The sequence below is a fragment of the Bos indicus genome, chromosome 14 (assembly GCF_029378745.1).
Source record: "Bos indicus isolate NIAB-ARS_2022 breed Sahiwal x Tharparkar chromosome 14, NIAB-ARS_B.indTharparkar_mat_pri_1.0, whole genome shotgun sequence".
NCBI classification, from domain to species: domain Eukaryota; kingdom Metazoa; phylum Chordata; class Mammalia; order Artiodactyla; family Bovidae; genus Bos; species Bos indicus.
Genome location: NC_091773.1, coordinates 2,013,781 through 2,041,155, shown reverse-complemented (window position 1 = coordinate 2,041,155; position 27,375 = coordinate 2,013,781). Strand labels below are relative to the sequence as shown.

At 53.7% G+C, this 27,375-nt stretch overlaps 1 protein-coding gene across 9 annotated transcripts in view; it reads right to left on the bottom strand.

The window, feature by feature from the left end:
- TSNARE1 (t-SNARE domain containing 1) overlaps positions 1 to 17,211 on the bottom strand; it is a 118,269-nt gene extending 101,058 nt beyond the window's left edge. For all 9 annotated transcript variants that reach the window (XR_011570458.1, XM_070802346.1, XM_070802349.1 and 6 more), the window contains exon 1: positions 17,058 to 17,211. The gene's annotated coding sequence lies outside the window, so the exon portion shown is untranslated. The remainder of the gene's footprint in view (positions 1 to 17,057) is intronic.
- Positions 17,212 to 27,375: the final 10,164 nt, after the last annotated feature.

Genomic DNA, 27,375 nt, shown 5'->3' with positions numbered 1-27,375 from the left:
CCTCAAGCAATGCGGTACAGCAAATAATAATAATAATAGATAAAATTCCTGCAAATAAAGAAAATGTGAAAGCATTACATAAGAGGAGACCTAATAAGCAACTGAGAAAACACAACACCTTAAGAAGCGAGACTCAATGTCATAAAGATGTCACTGTCCCTAATTTGTACATTTAACACAATCCAATCCAAAGCCAATCAGGTTTTAGGGACTGCAAATATGTGTATGTGTGTGTCTGGTGAAGGGACTGAGTAAAGAACAGGCAAGCTAATTCAAAGTTCATATGTAAAGATAACCTAGAACAGGCAAAAAAAAAAGTTATGACAAAAAAGCAATGAGTTCTTTGAGATGCTGAAACACAGCATAAAGTGAAAATGAAAGTGACATCGCTCAGTTGTGTCTGACTCTTTGAGACCCCGTGGACTGTAGCCCACCAGGCTTCCCTGTTCCTGGGATTCTCCAGGCAAGAACACTGGAGTGGGTTGCCATTTCCTTCTCCAATGCACGGAAGTGAAGAGTGAAAGTGAAGTCGCTCAGTCGTGCCCGACTCCTAGCGACCCCATGGAATGCAGCCCACCAGGCTCCTCCGTCCATGGGATTCTCCAGGCAAGAGTACTGGAGAGGATTGCTGTTTCCCTCTCCAGGGGATCTTCCCGACCCAGGGATCGAACCCAGGTCTCCTGCATTGCAGGCAGACACGTTAACCTCTGAGCCACCAGGGAAACACAGCATAAGGCCTTACTAATTAAAATAGAGACTACAATTGCACAGAGGGACAATGCAACAGCTTGTAAGCAAACGTCATCAATCCTGAGAGGGCAGTGACGGTGGACGCGATGCACATCCTGACTTCAGCGCACAGTACAGAGCAACAGCCAGTGAAACAGGGCGCCACTGGCAGGAGAGACGCGCAGACCAACCGGACAGCACAGAGAGCCCAGAACACACGCACACACAGACAGCAGACGGACCTGCCGAGGGTGCCAGGAACACACATGGGGAAAGGACGGTCTCGGCAATGAACAATGCCAGGAAACTGAAGCTGAACCTGGAAGACAACGAGCTTGGATCCTACCGTACACCACAAACGCACGATAACTCAGTCAATTAGAGACTTAATCAGAAGACCCCACACTGTGAAACTCCGAGACGAAAGCACAGGGACAAAGGTTCAAAACGTTGGTTTTGACAAAGATTTCATGGATATGACACCGAAAGCTCCAAGTAACAGAAACAAACAAACAAAAAAAAACAGCTGAGTGGGACTACAACAAATAAAAAAGCTGCTGCAAAGAAAAGGAAGTAACCATTGGCATGAAAAGGCATCCACAGAACTGGAGGAGATATTTACAGGAAGATCTTCCTTAACACACAATGGGGTTACATCCTGATAAACTCATTGTAAATTGAAGATGAATTGAAAATGCATTTAATACATCGAACTCAGCATAGGTCACAGCTTAGCTTGGCCTTCCTGAAACGTGCTCAGAACAATCACATTAGCCTACAAGTGGGCAAAACCATCCAGCACAAAGCCTATTTTATACTAAAGTATGGACTGTCTCTTCCTGATGGCTCAGTTGGTAAAGATCACCTGCAATGCAGAAGACGTCGATTCAGTCCCTGGGTCGGGAAGATCCCCTGGAGGAGGCCGTGGAAACCCACCCCAGTATTCTTGCCTGGAGAATCCCACGGACAGAGGAGCCTGGCGGGCAACAGTTCATGGGGTCACACAGAGTCAGACAGGACGGAGCAACTACGCACAGACACAGCACAGATGGACCATCTCATGTAACAGGCTGAACACTGTCAAAAGTGAATACACAACACCGCCAGGGCACCAGCTGTGCACTCCTGCGCTCCCAGGGCTGATGGGGTGCTGCCCGCTGCCTAGCATCATGAGAGAGCACCATCCACCCTGCATCATTGGTCGAAGAAAAGATCAAATTCAGAACTTGAAACATGAATGCGTATCACTTTCACATCGTGAAAAATCAAAAACTGTAAAGTTGTTAAGACCACCATAAGTAAAGCATGATGTGTATCTAATACGGGGTTAATCTCCAAAACATATAAGGAACTCCTACAATTCAATAGCTTAAAAAAAAGAAAACTAATAAATCACCCAATTATAAAATGGGATGAGGACTTGAACAGACATTTTTCTAAAGAAGACATACAAGTAGCCAAGAGGAGCATGAAAAGATGCTCAGTGTCACTAATCATCAGGGAAAGCAGATCAAAACCACAGTGAGACGTCACCTCACCCCTGGCAGAACAGCCATGATCAAAAACAAGAGAGCACGAGAGAGTCAGTGCTGGCGAGGATGTGGAGAACCTGGAACCCGGTACACTGACAGCAGAGATGCAATATGGCACAGCTGACACGGAGAACAGCATGAAGCTTCCTCAAAAATTAAAAACAGAACTACCATACGATTCAGCAATCCCACTTCTGAGCATTTGGAGAAGAAAATGGCAACTCACTCCAGTATCCTTGCCTGGGAAATCCCATGGACAGAGGAGAGCATGGTGGGCTACCCATGCTCCACAGGGGTCACAGAAAGTCAGACACAACTTGGCAACCAAACCAAAGGGCTTCCCTGGCGACTCAGTTGGTGGGGAATCTGCCTGCAGTGCAGGAGCCCCAGGTTCATCCCCTGGGCCAGGAGGATCCTCTGGAGAAGGGAATGGCAACCCTATTCTTGCCTGGAGAATTCCAAGGACAGAGGAGCCTGGTGGGCTACAGTCCACGGGGTCACAAAGAGTAAGACACAACTAAGCAACTAACACAACACATACGAATCAGTGATCCCATTTCTGAGCATTTATTTGAAAGAATTAAAATCAGGATCTCGGACAGATGCCCCCCATGGTCACCGCAGAGTCACTCACAGCAGCCCAGACGTGGAGACAACCTCAGTCCCATCTGCAGATGAAGGAGATGAGGTCCACATGGTGGACATGCTTCAGACTTTAAAAACAACCACATTCTGCCATGTGCGACGACATATGGACCTCGGGGACATGTGCAAAGTGAAATAAGCCCGTTACAGAAGGACAAACACTGCGTGACGCCACCTATATAAGGCATCTAAGCAGTCCAGGCACTTGCCTGGTGGACCAGTGGTTAAGAATCTGCCTTGTAACGGAAGAGACCCAGGTTCAATATCTGGTCAGGGAGCTAAGATCCCACACGCCACAGGGCAACTAAGCCCGCAAGCCACACAGAAAAGATCCATGATGATCCAAGGAAGATCCCAGGGGCCACAACTAAGGCCCGACACAGCGGAAGAAAATGAACGAATAAATTTATAAAAAATAAATAAATAAAATAGTCTCGTTCAGAGAACCACTGAGTAGAACAGTGGTTGCAGGGGCTGGGGCCCGGGAGGAGGGGAGCTGCTAAGCACCAGGGAGAAAGCTGCAGGGAAGCAAGAAGACGCAGATCCAGAGCACGGCTGGCAACGCTGCACCTGGACAACAGGATGTGGCACTTGTACTGTGCATGCAGTACTTGTACTGTGTATATAGTACTGTACCAGGCACACAGCACTTGTACTGTGCATGCAGTATTTGTACTGTGTATATAGTACTGTACCAGGCACACAGCACTTGTACTGTGCATGCAGTACTTGTACTGTGTATATAGTACTGTACCAGGCACACAGCACTTGTACTGTGCATGCAGTACTTGTACTGTGTATATAGTACTGTACCAGGCACACAGCACTTGTACTGTGCATGCAGTACTTGTACTGTGTATATAGTACTGTACCAGGCACACAGCACTTGTACTGTGCATGCAGTACTTGTACTGTGTATATAGTACTGTACCAGGCACACAGCACTTGTACTGTGCATGCAGTACTTGTACTGTGTATATAGCACTGTACCAGGCACATAGCACTTGTACTGTGCATGCAGTACTGTTCTGTGCACGTCAAACTGTGAAGAGGGTTCAGTTCAGTTCAGTCGCTCAGTCGTTTCTGACTCCTTGCGACCCCATGAACCACGGCATGCCAGGCCTCCCGGTCCATCACTAACTCCCACAGTTCACCCAAACTCATCTCCATTGAGTCGGTGACGCCATCCAACCACCTCATCCTCTGTCGTCCCCTTCTGCTCCTGCCCTCAATCTTTCCCAGCATCAGGGTCTTTTCCAATGAGTCAGCTCTTCACATGAGGTGGCCAAAGTATTGGAGTTTCAGCTTCAACATCAGTCCTTCCAATGAACACCCAGGACTGATTTCCTTTAGGATGGACAGGTTGGATCAGTCCAAGGGACTCTCAAGAGTCTTCTCCAACACCACAGTTCAAAAGCATCAACTCTTCGGCGCTCAGCCTTCTTTATAGTCCAATTCTCACATCCATACATGACTACTGGAAAAATCATAGCCTTGACTAAGATGGACCTTTGTTGGCAAAGTAATGTCTCTGCTTTTGAATATGCTGTCTAGGTTGGTCCTAACTTTCCTTCCAATGAGTAAGCATCTTTTAATTTCATGGCTGCAATCACCATCTGCAGTGATTTTGGAGCCCCCCAAAATAAAGTCAGCCACTGTTCTTACTGTTTCCCCATCTATTTCCCATGAAGTGATGGGACCGAACGCCATGATCTTCGTTTTCTGAATGTTGAACTTTAAGTCAACTTTTTCACTCTCCTCTTTCACTTTAATCAAGAGGCTCTTTAGTTCTTCTTCACTTTCTGCCATAAGGGTGGTGTCATCTGCATATCTGAGGTTATTGATATTTCTCCCAGCAATCTTGATTCCAGCTTCTGCTTTATCCAGCCCACCATTTCTCATGATGTACTCTGCATAGAAGTTAAATAAGCAGGGTGACAATATACAGCCTTGACGTACTCCTTTTCCTATTTGGAACCAGTCTGTTGTTCCATGTCCAGTTCAAATTGTTGCTTCCTGACCTGCATACAGATTTCTCAAGAGGCAGGTCAGGTGGTCTGGTATTCCCATCTCTTTCAGAATTTTCCAGTTTGTTTTGATCCACACAGTCAAAGGCTTTGGCATAGTCAATAAAGCAGAAATAGATGTTTTTCTGGAACTCTCTTGCTTTTTTCATGATCCAACAGATGTTGGCAATTTGATCTCTGGTTCCTCTGCCTTTTCTAAAACCAGCTTGAACATCAGGAAGTTCACGGTTCACGTATTGCTGAAGCCTGGCTTGGAGAATTTTAAACATTACTTTACTAGCTTCTGAAATGAGTACAATTATGCGGTAGTCTGAGCATTCTTTGGCATTGCCTTTCTTTGGGATTGGAATGAAGACTGATCTTTTCCAGTGCTGTGGCCACTGCTGAGTTTTCCAAATTTGCTGGCATATTAAGTGCAGCACTTTCTCAGCATCACCTTTCAGGATTTGGAATAGCTCAACTGGAATTCCATCACCTCCACTAGCTTTGTTCGTAGTGATGCTTTCTAAGGCCCACTTGACTTCACATTCCAGGATGTCTGGCTCTAAGTCAGTGATCACATCATCGTGATTATCTGAGTCGTGAAGATCTATTTTGTACAGTTCTTCTGTGTATTCTTGCCACCTCTTCTTAATATCTTCTATTTCTGTTAGGTCCATACCATTTCTGTCCTTTATCGAGCTCATCTTTGCATGAAATGTTCCCTTGGTATCTCTAATTTTCTTGAAGAGATCTCTAGTCTTTCCCATTCTGTTGTTTTCCTCTATTTCCTTGCATTGATCTCTGAGGAAGGCTTTCTTATCTCTCCTTGCTATTCTTTGGAACTCTGCATTCAGATGCTTATATCTTTCCTTTCCTCCTTTGCTTTTCACTTCTCTTCTTTTCACAGCTATTTGTAAGGCCTCCCCAGACAGCCATTTTGCTTTTTTGCATTTCTTTTTCTTGGGGATGGTCTTGATCCCTGTCTCCTGTACAACGTCATGAACCTCTGTCCATAGTTCATCAGGCACTCTAGCAGATCTAGTCCCTTAAATCTATCTCACTTCCACTGTATAATCATAAACGATTTGATTTAGGTCATACCTGAATGGTCTAGTGGTTTTCCCTACTTTCTTCAATTTAAATCTGAATTTGGCAATAAGGAGTTCATGGTCTGAGCCACAGTCAGCTCCTGGTCTTGTTTTTGCTGACTGTATAGAGCTTCTCCATCTTTGGCTGCAAAGAATATATTCAATCTGATTTCGGTGTCGACCATCTGGTGATGTCCATGTGTAGAGTCTTCTCTTGTGTTGTTAGAAGAGGGTGTTTGCTATGACCAGTGCATTTTCTTGGCAAAACTCTATTAGCCTTTGCCCTGCTTCATTCTGTACTCCAAGGCCAAATTTGCCTGTTACTCCAGGTGTTCTTGACTTCCTACTTTTGCATTCCAGTCCCCTATAATGAAAAGGACATCTTTTTTGGGTGTTAGTTCTAAAAGGTCTTGAAAGCCTTCATAGAACCGTTCAACTTCAGCTTCTTCAGCATTTCTGGTCAAGGCATAGACTTGGATTACAGTGATATTGAATGGCTTGCCTTGGAAACGAACAGAGATCATTCTGTCATTTTTGAGATTGCATCCAAGTACTGCATTTTGGACTCTCTGTTGACTATGATGGCTACTCCATTTCTTCTAAGGGATTCCTGCCCAGAGTAGTAGATATAATGGTCATCTGAGTTAAATTCACCCATTCCAGTCCATTTTGGTTTGCTGCTTCCTAAAATGTCAACGTTCACTCTTGCCATCTCCTGTTTGACCACTTCCAATTTGCCTTGATTCATGGACCTAACATTCCAGGTTCCTATGCAATATTGCTCTTTACAGCATCAGACCTTGCTTCTATCACCAGTCACATCCACAACTGCGTGTTGTTTTTGCTTTAGCTCCATCCCTTCTTCTTTCTGGAGTTATTTCCCCACTGATCTCCAGTAGCATACTGGGCACCTACTGACCCGGGAAGTTCCATCTTTCAGTATCCTATCATTTTGCATTTTCATACTGTTCATGAGGTTCTCAAGGCAAGAATACTGAAGTGGTTTGCCATTCCCTTCTCCAGTGGACCACATTCTGTCAGACCTCTCCACCATGACCCTCCCATCTTGGGTGGCCCCACACAGCATGGCTTAGTTTCACTGAGTTAGGCAAGGCTGTGGTCCGTGTGATCAGATTGGCTAGTTTTCTGTGATTGTGGTTTCAGTCTGTCTGCCTTCTGATGCCCTCTCTCAGCGCTTACTGTCTTATTTGGGTTTCTCTTACCTTGGAAGTGAGGTATCTCCTCACGGCCGCCGCTCCTGACCTTGGACATGGGGTATCTCCTCCAGGTCACCGCTCCTGACCTTGGACGTGGGGTATCTCCTCTCCACCGCTCCTATGCCATGCAGCCACGCAGGTCTTTGGTAAAGTGCTCTTATCCCAATAAATACATAATTTTAAACTCTAAACACAAATGGCAGTTTGGAGCATGCCTAGCCCCTAAAACCAAAACCTAAAACCCCAAAACCTAAAACCAAAACCTAAAACCCCAAAACCGGGGAAGAAATGGACTTTTTAATAACCCGGACAGGACTATCGATAAATCATCTGGAAAAAATTAAGGTCAGATCCGTATCTCACACCATATGCCAGGATAAAATACAATTGAATAAAAACTTTAAAAGCAAATCAACAAGAATGAGAAGAAAACACAGGATTTCTTTTTAACCTTAAAGCAAAGAAGCCTTCATCAACTACACCTCCAAATCCAAGCGCCACACGTGAAAGCTGGCAGATCTGATGGCACGAAAGTGGCAGAACAGTGAGGACAACAAACAGCGGCGGCAAATGCCCTGAACCCAGCTGACGCTCAGAGAGCCCACGTCCACAGTCAGCAGGGAAAGCAGAGTCACCACGCGCTTTCAAAACACGAGCAAAGTCAAGGAGCAGAAAGCTCACACGGAAAATACAAATGGCTCTGTGATACATAAAAACGTACCACATTCATTCATCACATAGGCAAGGCAGACTGTCCCCCTCTGAAGCCTGACCACACTCAGCGTGGGAGCAGCTGGGGGACAGGCACCCACAACTCCTGAGGGGGTATGGATTGGGGCACCACTTTGGTGGGGGGAGTTGGCAGTGTGTCCTAACGAGGAAGGTCTGAGTCTTCCGACCCGGAGGATACATCCTACATACACGCGTCAGATGACATACAAACCAGTCATTCGTTCTGTCATGATTTCTATCAACAAAAGACTGTGTTAAATTGATTCTGAAATATCCATATTTGAACCACTCTGTAGTTGTCGACAAGGAAAAGAAAAGCTCTCTGTACTGATGGGGGAAGACCTCCAGGACGTTTTGGTTTGTGGCGGGGGGCCGGGTGCGGGGCACAGATTTCTTCCTCGGTTGGTAATCATATTCTTATGTATGTGGAAGGACAGGTACGAGACCAGCGGCAGGTCACGTGTGGAGACGTGGACCTGGCCCGCTGGGATGGGGAGACCTTCACCTCTCTACTGCAAGCCTCCTCGTGTGTCTCTTTAATGTGCGTTTCTGGATTCATGCAGTTACTCACCCGGTGGCACCAAGTTTCAGCTGCGACTCTCGGGATCCTCCCTCTTCGCCGCGCCACACACGATCTTTCGGTTATTCTGTGTGACCCTGTGGACTATAGCCCACCAGGCTCCTCTGTCCATGGGATTCTCCGGGCAAGAATACTAGAGTGGGGTGCCATTTCCTCCTCCAGGGGATCTTCCCGAACCAAGGCTAAAACCCGCACCTCCTGCATCTCCTACGTTGACAAGTGGAATCTTCACCTCCGTGCCACCTGGGAAGCCCTGGCTGCAGCACAGGGGAATCTTTATTCGTGACATACAAACTCTCAGATGCGGCATGTGGGATCAAGTCCCCTGACCCTGCGCTGAGAGTGTGGAGTCTTAGCCACTGGACAACCAGAAAAGTCCCTTCCTTATACGTTTCTACTTTTGAACTATATAAACTTTTCAAAAAGCACAAGGCACTGAAACCGTTAGACTGTGGTCCATTCACACCATAGCACGGCAGACCCAGGGGCAAAAAGAAGCAAAGTACGGATACATATGACAAGCAAGAAAAACCTCCAGGGAATTACACCAAATGAAAAGAGTCAGTCCCCAAGGGCCACATACTGTCTGATTCCATTTGTATGAAATGACAAGGAAAAAGGAGGACAGGCCGGGGCTTCCGAGGAATTCAGGGGGGGGTGGCAGGGAGGTGGGCATGGCCACCAGAGTGACGCCACATGACAGAAGCAGCCTGTATCCCCACTACACCCTCGCTGGTGTCCTGGGTGTGACTGTGCTACAGCTTCCTGAGAAACCGGGGAAAGGAACACAGGAGGCTCAGAATTAGTTCCTACAACGTGAATACACAACGTGGCCAAATGTAAAGCTTAATAACAAAAAGAGAAAAGACACGGGGCTGCTGGCGTCCATGCCCGAGGCCGCCAGGTGGACAAAACAGAGGACGCATTCAGCCTGGCCTGGCTCCTGAGCGCCGGCCCCCTGGAACGTGGGGACCATAGGAGGGGAACCCCACCACGGTTCACCCTCTTTCTGGGCACAGAGCAGTCCCAGGAGGAAAGGGCAAGCAAAGGGAGGAAGGGCGCCCTTCCCAAGGCACAAGCCGCCTTAGGGCTTGCCACTGCTGGCACCTGGGGGGTGCTCGGTGCTGCAGCAAGGCCTACCCGACACTGCCAGGACTTCTGCTCATCCAGTCCCACCCATGCCTGCCTGACTTCACTCTTGCCCAGGTGGCCATCCTGGCTCTTAAGACAGAGCCCAGCCCGCATGCTGCCTGTGGGGCCCCTCCTCCACAGGCCTCCAAGCCCTCCCACAGGTGGGCAGCAACACACACTGCCAGACAGGAGGCCAGACAAGGCTGCACCCCACAGCAGCAGGCGGCTCAGGCCTCAACCACCCCCGTCCCAGTGTAAAACAAGGGCAGAGCCAGCTTTAGAGCTTTCCAGCTGCAGGATCCTTTCTTCAAACACAATCATCCCCAGAGAGTTCACATAGAATGGAGGAGACCAGAGCTGCTCTGTGGGAAGGGAGAAGGAGCAGGCAGCTAGGGTAACTAGAAGCCTCCAGTTCCGGGAGGTCCCCTCCACTGGTCCAGCAGCTCTCCACAACCCCACACTGATGACACTGTGGATAAAGTCCAGGTTCTGGGGCTGGACTCACGGTCCTGCTCCCAGCCTGCCCTGCACTTTGCAGCCTCGGGAAAACAGACATCCCCTCTCCCCGCCTCCCTGCTCTGACCAACAGCTCTAAGACCAGGTGGGGTTGGCGCCCGGCCATTCCAGCCAGCAGGGCAGCAGAGCTGATCCCAAAGGACAGGTCTGGGCAGCCGAGAAGTCAGCCCAGCGGGTCGACCAGAGGCTGAAAAGACATCCAGGCTGAAAAGACACTGCCAGAGCTGCAAAGGGCAAGTGCAACAGGCAGCCTGATGCTGCAGACTGGCCCCTGGGCAAGAAAAGCCAGGACACTGAGAGGGGACTGGGGGTGCAGGGACCAGCTGGGACATCAGCCCTGCAAGTGAAGCCTTTCTGGACCCTGGCTCTGGAGCCCAGGCCCGTTTCCTGCCTCGCGAGCTCATTAGCACCCTGGCAGGAGGAGGGCAGGCCGGGGCAGGGATCCAGCTCCTCATTAGCACGGCCACCGAGAGCCGGTGCTGAGGGCAGCCAGGCCCGGGTGGAGGCTTCTGGGCTACCGTGGGAGGGACTGATTCCGGGCTGCTGGTGTGAAATGAGTCCCTTTCCAAACACTTGGCAGGAATGGATTATGGATCCCGGTGGAGGGTAGCCAGAGGTGGCTGGGCGGGAGGCGGGGGGCTGCCCCCGGCTGGCGCTGACTCCTGAGCAGAGCTCTGACACCCCTCATCTCCCGAGGGGCCTGCCCTCTGTCCTCCCCAGGCAGCATCCCACCCCCACCGCCACCCCGCACCCCCAATATCAAGCTTCCAAGTAGGTGCAGGTGCAGTCTGCACCCCCGCTAGAGGCCACATCCAGGGTCTGGCTTGGGCATCAGAGGACAGACATGGACAGACAGGTGCCCGAGCACAGCGCCTGGTACCAAAGCCCTAAAAATGCTTGACTAGACAACTGGACACCTTTCCACAGGACCTGGAGAGCAGCCGCAGCCAACGGTGGGCTCACTCTAACCTCCTTTCCATCTGCCGCACTGGGAACCAGAACTCCAAGTTCCAGGCCAGCCTCCCCCCGATCCCAGCCGAAAACACACTTCCAGACCTGGGCTCCTGATGCCCCCGACCCTTGCCTGGCTCTGCTTGAGAACATCGGTTCAACACTGAGGGGAGTCCAGGATTAAGTCTTTATCAGGGTAACCACCACCATCACCACAGACGTCCTCCAAGGGACAGGGCATCCTCCGGGGTGTAAGCACCCTCCCATCTGTCGTCCGGGAGGCAGGAGAGCAGGAGTGCTGGGCGGGTAGGGCTGCAGAGTGGTGAGCAGGCTCGGGAGCCAACGGGCTGAGATCAAATCCCGGCCACTCACTTACGGGCCTGTGACTCTGGATAAGCTACCCAGCCCTAGGAAGTGTCCTGATCTTAGGAATATAAGGAACCCAGCAGCTGCCTCGGAGAAGGCAGTGGCACCCCACTCCAGTACTCCTGCCTGGAAAATCCCATGGACAGAGGAGCCTGGTAGGCTGCAGACCACGGGGTCGCTGAGGGTCGGACACGACTGAGCAACTTCACTTTCACTTTTCACTTGCAAGCATTGGAGAAGGAAATGGCAACACACTCCAGTGTTCTTGCCTGGAGAATCCGAGGGATGGGGGAGCCTGGTGGGCTGCCGTCTATGGGGCTGCACAGGTCAGACACGACTGAAGCGACTTAGCAGCAGCAGCAGCTGCCTGGCAGACCCCAGAGCTCCATAAGCGGTGATGACCATCACAGCTATGATACGAAGAGGCTGACAATGGTCGCTTCTCCTGTGTGCCCACTAGTGTGCCGCACAGGCAGGCCGGAGCCAGCTCTCTGGAGCCAGAGGGCTGCTCAGAAGTGGGGCGGCCACACCAGCCTCCCGGGCACTCCCTGACCCCCAGAGCCCCTCCCAGGGCCTCGGCGCACGCGCCTCGGCAACGGCACTTCCAACTCACCTTCTATCACTAGTGCTCAGTTCTCTATCGCGCCACTTAATTTTCTGCATAATTAACTCAGATGACCATTGTATCTACTACTGCGGGCAGGAATCCCTCAGAAGAAATGGAGTAGCCATCATGGTCAACAAAAGAGTCCGAAATGCAGTACTTGGATGCAATCTCAAAAATGACAGAATGATCTCTGTTCGTTTCCAAAGCAAACCATTCAATATCACAGTAATCCAAGTCTATGCCCCAACCAGTAATGCTGAAGAAACTGAAGTTGAACGGTTCTATGAAGACCTACAAGACCTTTTAGAACTAACACCCAAAAAAGATGTCCTTTTCATTATAGGGGACTGGAATGCAAAAGTAGGAAGTCAAGAAACACCTGGAGTAACAGGCAAATTTGGCCTTGGAATACGGAAGGAAGCAGGGCAAAGACTAACTGAGTTTTGCCAAGAAAATGCACTGGTCATAACAAACATCCTCTTCCAACAACACAAGAGAAGACTCTACACATGGACATCACCAGATGGTCAACACCGAAACCAGATTGATTATATTCTTTGCAGCCAAAGATGGAGAAGCTCTATACAGTCAGTAAAAACAAGACCAGGAGCTGACTGTGGCTCAGACCATGAACTCCTTATTGCCAAATTCAGACTTAAATTGAAGAAAGTAGGGAAAACCACTAGACCATTCAGGTATGACCTAAATCAAATCCCTTATGATTATACAGTGGAAGTGAGAAATAGATTTAAGGGACTAGATCTGATAGATAGAGTGCCTGATGAACTATGGAATGAGGTTCGTGACATTGTACAGGAGACAGGGATCAAGACCATCCCCATGGAAAAGAAATGCAAAAAAGCAAAATGGCTGTCTGGGGAGGCCTTACAAATAGCTGTGAAAAGAAGAGAAGCGAAAAGCAAAGGAGGAAAGGAAAGTTATAAGCATCTGAATGCAGAGTTCCAAAGAATAGCAAGGAGAGATAAGAAAGCCTTCCTCAGAGATCAATGCAAGGAAATAGAGGAAAACAACAGAATGGGAAAGATTAGAGATCTCTTCAAGAAAATTAGAGATACCGAGGGAACATTTCATGCAAAGATGGGCTCGATAAAGGACAGAAATGGTTTGGACCTAACAGAAGCAGAAGATATTAAGAAGAGATGGCAAGAATACACAGAAGAACTGTACAAAAAAGATCTTCATGACCCAGATAATCACGATGGTGCGATCACTGACCTAGAGCCAGACATCCTGGAATGTGAAGTCAAGTGGGCCTTAGAAAGCATCACTACGAACAAAGCTAGTGGAGGTGATGGAATTCCAGTTGAGCTATTTCAAATCCTGAAAGATGATGCTGTGAAAGTGCTGCACTCAATATGCCAGCACATTTGGAAAACTCAGCAGTGGCCACAGCACTGGAAAAGGTCAGTTTTCATTCCAATCCCAAAGAAAGGCAATGCCAGAGAATGCTCAAACTACCGCACAATTGCACTCATCTCACACGCTAGTAAAGTAATGCTTAAAATTCTCCAAGCCAGGCTTCAGCAATATGTGAACCATGAACTTCCTGATGTTCAAGCTGGTTTTAGAAAAGGCAGAGGAACCAGAGATCAAATTGCCAACATCCGCTGGATCATGGAAAAAGCAAGAGAGTTCCATAAAAACATCTATTTCTGCTTTATTGACTATGCCAAAGCCTTTGACTGTGTGGATCACAATAAACTGTGGAAAATTCTGAAAGAGATGGGAATACCAGACCATCTGATCTGCCTCTTGAGAAATCTGTATGCAGGTCAGGAAGCAACAGTTCGAACTGGACATGGAACAACAGACTGGTTCCAAATAGGAAAAGGAGTACGTCAAGGCTATATATTGTCACCCTGCTTATTTAACTTATATGCAGAGTACATCACAAGAAACGCTGGACTGGAAGAAGCACAAGCTGGAATCAAGATTGCTGGGAGAAATATCAATAACCTCAGATATGCAGATGACACTACCCTTATGGCAGAAAGTGAAGAGGAACTAAAAAGTCTCTTGATGAAAGTGAAGTGGAGAGTGAAAAAGTTGGCTTGAAGCTCAACATTCAGAAAACGAAGATCATGGCATCCGGTCCCATCACTTCATGGGAAATAGATGGGGAAACGGTGGAAACAGTGTCAGACTTTATTTTTGGGGGCTCCAAAATCACTGCAGATGGTGACTGCAGCCATGAAATTAAAAGACACTTACTCGTTGGAAGGAAAGTTATGACCAACCTAGACAGCATATTCAAAAGCAGAGACATTACTCTGCCAACAAAGGTTCGTCTAGTTAAGGCTATGGTTTTTCCTGTGGTCATGTATGGATTTGAGAGTTGGACTGTGAAGAAGGCTGAGCACCGAAGAATTGATGCTTTTGAACTGTGGTGTTGGAGAAGACTCTTGAGCGTCCCTTGGACTGCAAGGACATCCAACCAGTCCATTCTGAAAGAGATCAGCCCTGGGATTTCTTTGGAAGGAATGATGCTAAAGCTGAAACTCCAGTACTTTGGCCACCTCATGCGAAGAGTTGACTCACTGGAAAAGACTCTGATGCTGGGAGGGATTGGGAGCAGGAGGAGAAGGGGACGACAGAGGATGAGATGGCTGGATGGCATCACTGACTCGATGGACGTGAGTCTGAGTGAACTCCGGGAGTTGGTGATGGACAGGGAGGCCTGGCGTGCTGCGATTCATGGGGTCGCAAAGAGTCGGACATGACTGAGCGACTGGACTGAACTGAAAACGGTCCTATTTATTACGGCAACAGGAATGTTATCTGTCAGGCTCACTACTGTGTCTCCCAGATGATAGTGTGCACTAATATTTGTGGTATGAGGGACTGCCCTACACAGTTATGTTATCCACATTTCTTCTCTGATTCTCATGTCTGGCTTCAAGAAAATCTGTGAGTGGTATTTGCCTCCTCTGCCCTAAGGCACCCACGCAGGACAAGGACATTCAGAGCAGAGAGCAGGGACAAGTGCAAGGACCAGCATCAAACACCCAGGGCAACATCGCTGGAGGAGGCAGAACAGGACCCTCCACTCTGATCTGCTCATTCTCCCTCCACTTTAGTCTTTCATCGCCCACTCCTCCATTTACGGATCCAGCAAACACTTACGAGCCAGGCAGTGCTGGGTGTTCTGGCAGAAAACAGCCAAATCTCAGAGGCCGCTACCTTCACAGCCCAGCAAGTCCATCATTACTAGTGATGTCACAAATCACAATTCAAATAACAGAAAGAATTACGGCTGGACTGAGCCGCCCAGGTTAAATTCCTCTTGTAGCAAATAATACAATCAAAACAAACCCAGCAACCACAGACATGCCTGTGCGCATTTAAAAAAAAATAAAACAGGTCTAACCAACAGTTCACTTCTCCCCAGCACTAGTCCAAACACTAGTCAGAGAGCAAGAAAACTCTCAGTAACAAGCAGGGTGCTGTGTGCTGTGAGCCATGGGCACAGACATGGGTGAACCAACCCAGGGGAGGTAGGGGACAGTCAGAGTAGAAGGCATTCTAAGAGGAAGACACAGACAGCCTCATACCAGTGAGAAAAGACATGATGTGCAGGAAGTAAGAGCGTGTGCCCTAGCGGGCCACACAAAGCAAGTGGTGGAAGATGTGGCTGGAGCAGAAGGCAGGAACCAGGTCCCGACCAACCATCACCTTACAGGAGGGGACTTAAGGACTCCTGTCTGCCCACAAGACCCAAAACCCCCAGAGAGCAGTGCCTGTGCCTAGATGCCCACCTCAGGGCCTGCAGAGGAGCACCCAGGGAAGGCAGCGGGGATACAGACAGGGCAAACAGGCCAAGAGAGGAGGAGAGAAATGTGCAGGGGGCCAGGAAGCTCCACCTCCTCCAGGAAGCCTTCCTGGACTGCCACTTTCCCACAGCCACTCCTGGGCAAGCATTTGCTGAACCAGGTTTCTACTGAGGACCTGCGGTGTATGAGGCTGAGCCACTAGGAAATATCACTGTAATAGACCGAAGCACGCCAATACTGACATGCTTGCCCTGGTTCTCACCCTGACACTGTGTCCACACTGGGGCTACAGTGAGGAACAATAGCAACCCCTGCCTCACGGGGACCCAGGATAAAGCAGAAAAGACGCAAACAAGTGAGAAACACAAAACGTGAAGCGCTGGGAAGGAAAAGGGAAGGGACCTGAACCAGGGTAGTGATCGGAAAGGGTGGTCAGGAAAGCGGGCTGAGACCCACTGGAAGGACGGTGAGGTGCCATCCAGCCAGGAACCAAGCCGTGGGCAGGAAGAAGGCAGGGGAGGAGAGAGCCGGGCGTAGCTGCCATGGCAGAGGCCCCTCTAGTCCCACTGCTTCACCCTCAGAACTTTCTGCCGTGACCGCAGTATTCCAGGCCTGCGCCTCACTAGCTAGTGGCCGCGCGTGGAGCCCAGAGGGCATGAGTGAGACTTGAGTCTCCCGACAGGAGGTCCCCGAAGGGAGTCCACTGAGGCAGCACAGATCGGGGTCAACAGAAGGTGGACAGGCGGGAGAGCCCTCATCCTCGGAGCCCAGGAGGCACGTTTCAAGCCAAACGTGGAGAGAGGGCAGGAAGGCCCGGAGAAGAGGCACGCGGGGCCGAGCTCTCCCTCGACGGCTCCCTCCCACTCGCGGGCGATGAGGACCATTCCGGTGCCCAGCAAGTGGGCACTGGGGCCCCTGGACAAGCGCTCCGCCCCCGAGACCCGCCCCGCCCCCGGCCCCGCCCCCAGGCCTCAGCCCACTGCAGCCCCGCCCCTCCCGGAGGCCCCGCCCGCCCCGCGCGCGCCCCGCCCCCGGCCCCCGCGGGCCCCGCGCGCCCCTTTCGGCGTCGGCCCCGCCTCGGGGAACGCGGCCCCGAGCCGACCCAGCCTTGCCCCGCCGGTCCGCCGCCGCCGGCCCGGCTCCTCCGCGCGCAGCCGCCTCACCTGGGCCTGGGTAGCTCGCGGGCGCGCTCCGTGCGCTCTAGGCGGGCGGGGCGGGGAGGGGGCGGAGCCAGGAGCCAAATATCACGTGACGACCCTTCCGCGCGGCGAGGGCCGCGAGGCGCCCCCGCCCGTCGCGCAGCCCCGACGCCTCAAGCCAGCCAATGGCCGCAGAGCCACGGACGCGCCGAGGGCGGTGTACGATTCGGAACTACAAGTCCCAGAGGGCCCCGCGCGGGCGGCGGAAACGGCCTGGGACGGCGGCCGACTGGGCCAGAAAGCCTGCGCCCGGCAGGCGCGCTTGCGGTCGCCGGGCTGTGTGGTCCTCGAGAGCCACGAAGTACCGTGCATCAAGTAGCGGCCTCGGGGCCGGCTTACTCGCTTCTCCGAGGCTATGTATTCCCATCTGCGGAGCAGGGTCACTTAGACACGAAGTGGGAGGACTCGCTTTGGACGCCCAACCAGATCTCAAGGATCTGAGAGGCAGTGCCGCTGCGACGCAGGGATCACGCAGGGCCTGGACTCGAGAGCCGAGGACAGAAGGGTCGGCGCCCAGGTCTAGGACGGCCCACGGGGACTGCCGAGAGGAGCCGCGCCCCTGGACGCCACGCCTTGATCCGCACCTGCTGGGGCGCAGACCAAAGCCTTTCCGCCGAGGGCCTTATGGGGACGGGTCTCCAGAGCGCCCGGCTGTGGAGCTGAAGGTGCGGGGCCACGCCCCGTGCTGGGGGGTGGAGGGAAGGAGGGGAAACGGGACCACACCTCCTCCAGGACGACCGCCTGCAGAGTGTGCTTCCTGCCGACCCAGCTCCCCAACCCCCAACAGGGTAGTCTAGCTGCGTCCCAAGCTGTTTTGGCACCAGGGACCCGTGGAAGACAATTTTGGGGGAGAGAGGAGAATGGTTTGGGGCGTTGCATTTATTGTGCACTTTATTTCCGTGATTATTACATGAGCTCCACCTCAGATCATCAGGCGTTAGATCCTAGAGTTTGGGGGACCCTGGTCTCGTGCCAGCAGGGCCAGCCCAGAGCCAGTGCTGAGTACCTGCTGCTTCCTCTTTATCTGGGGCAAGCCCTCTAGCGTCCCACCCCACCCCCCAGAAGCAGTAGCGCGGGCCCCTCCATCAGGACCTCCCCCTGGGAGAACCAGGAGGGAGGTTGGGTAAAGGGGACGTCTAAGAGACCCCCAGAGGAAGAACGGAGGGAGGAAGCTGCTGCAGACCCCACAAGATATCTGTCTGTGAGTCTCATCCTCCCCCCGTGCCCCGCTTCTGGAGGACCCTCTGCAGCGCCCACTAAAGCTGACCTCAGACACGCACAGGGCCGTAGTGTTCACTCCGTGTCCCCACAGAGCCTAGTCTGTTCCATCACCACACCTACACCTGTGTTGCTGGGTGATGTTGAGCAGTGACACCTCCTCTGGGCACATTTTCCAAAGCCTTGATGTGGGAGCCTCTGAGGCCGCAGAGTGCCCGAGCGCAGGCGTGGGAGGGGCAGGGTGGGGGGAGGGGGGCATACCACGTCGCCCCTGTTACCTGTGGGGGGGGGCAGTGTCACAGGGGGATGTGTGCTGGGAAAGTTCTGGCACAGGCCCAGCACCCCGCAGGGATCTGACCAAAAGAAGAATCTTGCCCCCAACCATTCAAGAGCAGTCTCATCACAGCCCCAGGCTCTTAGAAAACTGACTCCAGCATGAAACTCGTAACAGCCTCCCAAGGTATTTATCACCAAGCAGGAGTGGCAAAAAAAAAAAAAGTAAAAGAAAATCCCAACAGGAGCATTTGAGTGTCATCTTTGCTAATCACATCCTCTGTGAAGGAAGAGTTTGCCCCCCCTCCTAGGAAGTAGCAGAGCCTGCTTCTTCTCCATCCTTGTGGGAGGAGGCATCTCCACGCCCCAAAGAGCCATCTGTCTGTTCCACACCCACCACCCAGGCTTGCTACCTGGCACAACGTCCAGACTCCTCTTGCCAAATCTTATCCTGTTTGTCATCACTTATTCATTCAACAATCTTATTTCCAGTGTCAGGCAACATACTAAGCCATGGGGATGCCATACAATTAGTTTTGGTTGCTAATGACAGAAAATTCCAATGACAGTGACTGAAACAAGATCAGTGTGTACTTTCAGTATTACACATTCTAGCCCAAATAGGCTGTAAGGCTGGGAGGGCGCCCCTCACAATCATCAGTATCCCAGACTGGTTTAATCTTGTTGCTTCTCTGATCTTCAAAATGGGCCCTCTGCCTCATGGCACAAGGTGGCTGTGTAAGTGCCAGCCATCACATCTGCTTTTCAATAGCAAGAAGGAGATCTGGACAGTGGGAAGTCACTCATCCCCATCCCATCCTTTTAAAGACACTTCCTAGATATTGTACACCTGCTTACACCATCATCCCCGCTTGGCCAGAACTGGGTCCTTTGGGTACTTCTAGTTGAAGAAGGCAATGGCATCCCACTCCAGTACTCTTGCCTGGAAAATCCTATGGACGGAGGAGCCTAGAAGGCTGCAGTCCATGGGGTCGCTGAGGGTCGGACACGACTGAGTGACTTCACTTTCACTTTTCACTTTCTTGCATCGGAGAAGGAAATGGCAACCCACTCCAGTGTTCTTGCCTGGAGAATCCCAGGGACGGGGGAGCCTGGTGGGCTGCTGTCTACAGGGTCGCACAGTCGGACACGACTGAAGTGACTTAGCAACAACAACAAGTTGCAAAGGAGGCTAGGAAATGTCTTCCTCCCAAGGATTATGTTCCCAGCAGCCATCTGGGCTCTTGCACCAATAAGACGGTGGCAATGGGGCCTACCTAGCAGCCTCTGTGAAGACGCAGCCCTTGTCGCAGTGCCTGTGGTTTGTTTAGCAGGTGGGCTGCAGGTCACACAGATGTGCGTCGGAACATGGGTGGAGGCTGTACAGGAGCAGAATGGGGGTGTGGGGACCCAAGGGGGCTGAGGGTCAGGGAAGGCCCCCTTGACAAGGACGCGTAGCATGGGGAAGTCTTGAGGGATAGCCATCCGTCCTGACCGCGCCAGCTGCTCTGCCCACCTCTTCTCTCCCTCAGCCACGGGGGGCGGGGGGCGGGGTGCTGGCCCTGGTGGGGATGGGTACCCGCAGGTCCCAAAGGGCCTCGGCGGCTCTGGGGGCCCAGGCCTGTCGCTGACACCCAGCCAAGGCCCCACCTCTGCATCACTGGCGCCCCTTGGGGCTCTCAGCCTGTAATGGCCGCAAGATCACGGGCTGCGGGGTTGAAGAGTACCTCCTACCTTCCACTCCACAGCACGCAGTTCGGCCCGAGATTACGGTTCTCGGTGTACACGCTGTGCGGCGGTACTTGGACCCAGGTGAAGCTGGGACCCCATGAGGGTGGTGAGTGTGCCGGCCGCGCCGGGCCACGGGGCAGCCCACAGTGCTCCTGTGGGAGGCGAGAGCCGGAGGAGTGGGAAGACAGACATCGGAGGGGACACCTTGGGGACCAGCCGAGGCAGCCAGCGCTCCTGGGTGCTTGCTTCTCTGTCTTGGACACAGCCACGTTCTGTGGCCCCCCGGGCAGTTTGGTGGCCCCATGGCTGGCCCTGGACACAGGACCAGGAGCAGCAGTGAAGGACGCCCCTTTCCAGCCGCCATGAGCCAGCCCCACGGTCCTGCGTGCGTCCCCCTTGTCACCAGGACGTGGAGGGCTCCCCCGGTTTGAGGGCCCCCGGTTATCACTGGACAAGCCCCAAGAGGGAATGGGCCCAGGAGAGGGGCCGTCTCATCTGCAGGTGACCGAGTGTGAGAGGAGAGGGCAAGGTCAGGAAATGGACAGAGGAGAAGGTACCGCTTCTGCAGGACCCTGAGCCCAGACGATCAGCCCAGCGCCGCTTCCCAGGGGCCCAGGGAGTTGGGGTGAGGAGTTGGCAAGTCTGTGAGGAAGACAAGTCAACAGCAGGGGGCAGGGAGAGGTCAGGGTTCTCCCAGCACCCAGTGAGGGTCTGGCTTACCCCCAGGCAGGGCGCCGGGAGCTGGGCCTTTGGTTTGAACTCCTCTGGGAGTAGCATGGTAAGTTCTCTCTGCCGAGGAGCCCCCACACCAGGACCAGCGTAGCTCCTGCCTGCAAGCCCCTGATTTCCTCACAGTTGCTCCATGCCCCTGTGAGCACGTGAGCACATGGACAGCGCCTGGTTCTTTCGATATCGGGTCTCTTTTTAGGGACAAATGGGCTCCTTCTTCCCTCCCTCTTCCTCTTCTCTCTCCAGTTGGGCCACCAGACCAGTGGCCACAGCCACCGACTGCCCAGCCTCCCACCAGCCCTGCAGCACATCCTCCCAGCTCTACCACAGGCCTGCAGGGTGGCAGCGACTCTGAGCCTTGGCTTCCTCAGGCCTGCGACACGGACCACAATGTGCCCTGCTCTGCGGGCTGACGCGAGGCTCGTGTGGGCCGGCACCTGCCAAGCCTTTCCAGCCCTTAGCCCAGGCCTGGCCCGCTGAAGCCCCAGGGCACGTGTGAGCACGTGGCCTGTCCGATTTATCACTGAATCTTGGGTGGTGTCAAGCGCTACTGCCAGGCGCCATGTTGGTGCTGCCCTCGGCATCTCAGAGGAGCAGAAGGAGACAGGGAGGCCCACAGAATCACCTACTGGGCGCTAAGTCTGTTGTTTTTTATTATCGCCTTTCAGTCATGTTCAGCTCTTTGCAATCCCACGGACTATAGCTCACCAGGTTCCTCTGTCTCTGGGATTCTCCAGGCAAGAACACAGGAGCAGGTAGCCATTCCCTTCTCCAGAGGATCTTCCCAACCCAGGGATCAAACCTGGGTCTCCAGCATTGCAGGCAGATTCTTTACCTTCTGAGTTAGAAGGTCACATTCGGAAACAGTACATTTTTCCCAGGGTGTTGGAAAGATTTCCCAGAGAAGGAGCGTTTGGACTGGGTGCTGAAGGATGAGTAGGAGTTTGCCAGGCAGGACTGGTTTGAATCTACCGTGGGTGCTGCAGAGGGTTACCGTGTCCACCTCCTGGGTGGAATTCTATCCAAGCTCCTCTAACCCGTGGGGATTTGTCTGGGCTCCCCCATCTCCCCTCCCCTCCTCCCTGCACACACTGGCACAAACACAGTCACACACACTCATGTACAGTCACACACCCTCTCACACTCAGAGTCGAGAACTGGCTTTGGTGCACTATCCACCATCCCCACCAGCACGTGCAGGGAACCAAGGTAACAAGATGCTAATGACAAAGGTAAACTTCAATGAGAAGAACATTTTACAAAATCACAACTGTGTGCTTCCAGGGCCCCCTCCCTGCAACCCAGAGAGCTGCTGAACCTCACGACAGTGCTGCCTGTGGGCGGAAAGCCCGCCAGCCCCACCTTCCGGGCTGACGCAGGGGGTCTGTGGCGGGGCTGAGTGGGAGCACCCTCCCCAGGACCGGCTCCACAGTGCCCCTGTTCTGCCAGCTCACGCACCTGTCTGATTTGGGGGCATGAACCCCCCATTCAAGGCCCTTCCTGGGCCACCATCATCCACCATAACATCCAAGTGCCTTCAGGACGCCAACCCAAGCCCACAGCACCAACTCTCCAGGTGCGCCTCTCACCCGTGCCCGGTCGGTCCCCACCCTTCAAGGCTGGCCCTGCCACGGAGTTGCCGCTCCAAGCTGCCCGGCCCGGGGCTTGCTCTTTCACAGCACTGGAGCCTGAGCTCCTGGCTACGGGTCCAATGCTCGTCTCTCTCTCTCTCTCTGCTGACTGCCCAGGTCCCCAGGGCTGGAGGCTCTGCTGTCTGTCCCTTTCCCTGGGGTCCCCACGACTCCTCAAGCTCTAAAAGTCTCTCTCTCAGCCCAGATCCCTGACTGTCCCTTCTCCCTCTCAGATACCTGCCCCCTGGCCGAGCTGTGGGCTCTGAAAACAGGTGGACAAGGGGGCTTGAAGGGTATGGCTGGGGACTTCTCCCTGAAGCCAGCAGGCCCTTTGCACCTTTACCCTTGAGAGTGTCCGGCACGAGAACAGACGGCATCTCTGGCCCTCAGAGGTGATGGAGGCCGAGAGAAAGGGAATCCAGGCTGGACCACAGTGGCTGCTTCCCCAGCCTTGACTGCAGGGAGCGCCCAGGGTACGAGGGGTGGGATGCAGGTCTTGGACCTCCGCAGGCAGTACAGGGCGACTGGGTGGCGTTACCCTGGTGTTGACAGCGGAGCAGACCACCGAGGCAGGCTTCTCCCTCGTTTCCATCCAGGTGGGTGGTGATCAAGGCAGGCATACCAGCTGAGTGGGGGTCCAGCATGGGGACACACGCCCAGGCCTCTGCAGTGCCGGCTGGGCACAGGAATGGTGGTCCCTGCGGTGAGATCAGGGAGGACCAAGCCCAGCCCAACCATGACCCCCTGTGGCCCTGTGTCCTAAGCCACGTCGGCATTTCCACACATTCTCGCTTGGGGGCACCACCACCACGGGGGGCAGAGCAGAGTCTCCCGGCTGGGGAGCACACCCACGTTGCCTTTATGGTTTCGTGAGCCCCCCTCCCCCTGCCCCTGCCTGGGACTCCCCCACCAGTCCTCCAGGTGAGTTCCTAAGCCCCTCCTCCCTCCATGTCTTGACAGATCCAGGGAGGACTTGCCATCCAAGAGCAGTGGCTGCCTGGAGGTGAAGGGGGCGTGCCCTGATAAAGCACAGTGGCGTGGCTTGCGCACTGCACGAGCCCCTTGGGTTCAGCACTTTCCGGCCATTAGTTCATGTCCTTCATCCGTCCACCCTCTCAACTTTCCATGCATCTGCCCACTCACCCACCCATCAAATCCTTCCATCCATCATCCATCCATCCATCCACTCACCAAACAAATATTCACAAAGGGTCTTGACCCAAGCACAGGGGCAGCAGAGACTGAAGCCAGAGAAACCCCTGTCCCCTCCAGGAGTGGGCATCGGGAGAGGGGAGACGACAACGTCCAACCTCCACCCAGCTTGTCACCCCTGTTTCTATGATGGGAAAACTGAGGCCCAGAGCCTTCAGAGAAAGGAAACATCCTGTTTCCTTGGCACCATAACCAGGAAGCAAGAGGGGCGGTGCCAACATGCCCCAAGTGGAGGGGATCTGGGGTCCATCCCAGGCCTGCCCCACCTCCCCAGAGCCTTGGCTCTCTGCCCCTCGGCCCTGGGTGCCCACCAAGTGGGTGGGCAGCACTGACGGCAGGAGGCCTCGGGCACGTTGACTGTACTTGGCGATCACTGCAGTATTTATAGGGCTCGACGGGGATAAAAATAAAGTGAGGGGGCGCTGCGGGAGTCACCGCGGCACTGTGGGCCCTGCCTCTCCTGCCAGGAGTCCAGTTGGGCTGGGCGCAGAGGGGAGGGGCAGCAGCGTGTGGGCCCCGGACAGAGCGTGGACTTGCCGGCGGACGTCACGCAGCTGGTGCCCAGCTCAAAGCGGGATCCCCACAACCGCCGCCCCCCTGCTTCTCCTACCCAGGCCTCCCAACAGCCAAGGACGGGATCCCTAGACTGTCCAGCAAGGCGGGGCTCAGACCAGGCTCAGGGCCGCACCTACGCCTGAGGCTGGGTCTCCGCCTGGCCCGGAGGCAGGAGGTCCCCCCTGGGGCTGAAGCCCTGAGTGGAAGCGATGCTCAGGTCCCGTCTGGGAACCTGGAGGCCTGGGAACGTGTCCTCGTCCGGCATCCAGGTCTGGACCCCGTCCGAGTCACTCCCCTGTGAGCCCCTACAGGCAGCAGGGTGGTTCCATGCGGAGGAGGCACCTGCAGCCCTGCACCGTCTAAGGCCCCCACCCCTGGCCTCCAGCCATGAAGCTTCCCCTCCAGCTCCATCCCACCCTCTATTGTTTTTAATTCATGTATTTTAATTGGAAGCTAATGACTTTACAATATTGTAGTGGTTTTTGCCATACACTGACATGAATCAGCCATGGGTGTACATGCGTCCCCCATCCTGAACCCCCCCTCCTGCCTCCCTCCCCATGATCTACTTTTGCTTCGAGCTCTGCTGCTGAAATCCAGCTCCAAGAAGTCACCGCGTTGGGAGGAGCAGGGTCAGCGGTGAGCAGGCCTGGCCCCTGCCCCGGACCTGGGGCTCGCGGTGGCTTCGGGGGTGGGGGGGCAGGCACCCCTTTCTCCTTCAGGCCAGGCACGAGCTCCCCAGCACTGCTGCCAGCCACCACCAGCCCGGGACGAAGGCGCCTAGCGCAGCCTCTCCCCCACCCACCCCAGGAGCTGCTCTGGTCCACTCTCCACAGTGAACTGCCAGCAGGCCAGTCTCTCAGGACCCAGGGACAGGACTCTGGCTGTGGGCCACCACCTCCCTGCCCCCCACCCCGGACTGGGTCGGGGTCTCACCGGTGACAGCTCACCCCACTCCTGAGTCGCACAGGAGTGCAACTCAGGAGTAGGTACCCACACTGCCGTCAGCAGCGGCCGTGGCGTGCACTCCCCCACCACTGTCTTGCTGCCACCGTGGGAGCATGGACACCTCCCGTCCCCGCTGTCACAGCTGTGCGTGGTGGCCACGTCCCCTCCGCAGGGCAGGCGTCAACACTCAGCCCCACGGTGGCCCCATCCACCCTCACCGCTCCCCCACCCTGGGGAGGCCCACCAGCTCTCAGTCCCAAGAATGCTGTTTGCCTAACAGAGGCTGGTTCTTCCGTCCATTTAGTGACAGAAGAGGATGAGAACTTTGGAACCAATGTCTCCGGGCAGCTTTCCTGGTGGTCCAGTGGTTAAGAATCTGCCTGCCAGTGCCGGGGACACAGGTTCGATCCCTGGTCCAAGAAGATCCCACGGGCCTTGGGGTGATGAAGCCGATGTGCCACAGCTACTGAGCCCATGCTCTAGAGCCTGAGAGCTTCAACTACAGAGCGTGCACGCCGAGAGCCCATGCCCCACAGCAAGAGAAACCACCGCTGTGAGAAGCCTGTGAACCTCAGTGAGGAGTATATACCCCGCTTGCTGCAACTAGAAAAAGCCCACATGCAGCAACAAACACCAGCACAGCCAAAAATAAATAAGCCTCTAAAAAGAAGTCTAAAGGCTCAGAGGGCCAGCATCTCATAGGAAGATAAAGGCTTTTCTCAAGAGTCAAAGAGGGAAGGTTGCTGTTAGGCAGTGTGGGGAGGGTCCACACATCTTCAGAAGGTCAGAGGACGATGCTCCTGCCACCCACCCTTCCTGAATTCTGGGTGACTCGGCTGAGTGGTCAGTGATGGCTTTGGACCGTGCCTGCCCCATCACGTGGCCCGGTTACCTTCACCCTGGCCTTCTGCATGTGGGGTGATGCTTCGCTTGGCAGGTCAAGCCTAGACCCTCCCTCATGTCCCAGATGGAGGGTCTGTGACTCCCCCATGTTGGAAACACAGATAATTAAATGGGGGGACCCATCCCCTCTTACCTTCTCCCATTTGAAGATAGGTGGCGCCCCAGTCGGCCTCCCAGATGGCGCTGGTGGTAAAGAACCCACCTGCCAGTGCAGGAGATGTGAGAGACGTGGGTTTGATCCCCGGGTCAGGAAGATCCCCTGGAGAAGGGCCTGGCAACTGACTCCAGTATACTTGCCTGGAGAATCCCATGAACAGAGGGGCCTGGTGGGCCACAGTCGATAGGGTCACAAAGAGTCGGACACGACTGAAGCGACTGAGCGCACGTGCACAGACACCCTGGTGGTTGAGGCCGTAGGGCGGGGAGATTGGTGTCAGTCTCTGGGGTTCGGTTCTAGGTAGGACGGTGCAGGCACACACACCCCCTCATGGAACGTGGCTATGAAACCTGGACAGATCACACAGAGCAGCTGCGTGAGGACTCTGGCGAGTGAAGGCAAGCAGGTGCCTGGGAAGAAAACTGGACTTTGAAGCACCCTCAACTCACTGGCGGCTTCTCCCCTTTGTCCCTCGGGTCCTGCAGCTTAGACTCAAGGCAGGCTGAAGTCTGAAATAGGCATCAGAGCCACCAGAAGAGTTCAGAGAAAATCCCTCCAGTTATGGCTCAAGGAAGAGGGTGGAGAGATGCCCAGCTTATTTTTCTTTTCTCTGTCATCACCCAGCCCCCAGGCAGTCCTCACAGTGGCCAGCTTGGCTTTAGCTGGCGACAGCAGTGGGCCCGCGGGCGTTCAGTGTACCAGTGGAGGGGAGATGCCCTCTCCAACTAGAAGCTGTGCGCTCAAGAATGCCAGTTCTTTCTCACCTTTTTTTCCATCACCCCCTCCTCACTCCACATGGTCCTGGATATGGACACAGCCCTAGGAAGTACACAGCAGAGCATTCTAATGAAAACCCCTCCCTTTGGCCAAAGACCAAAAGGAAGGCATCCCAGGAAATGAAGGATCAGAGAACACAGAGAAGGGA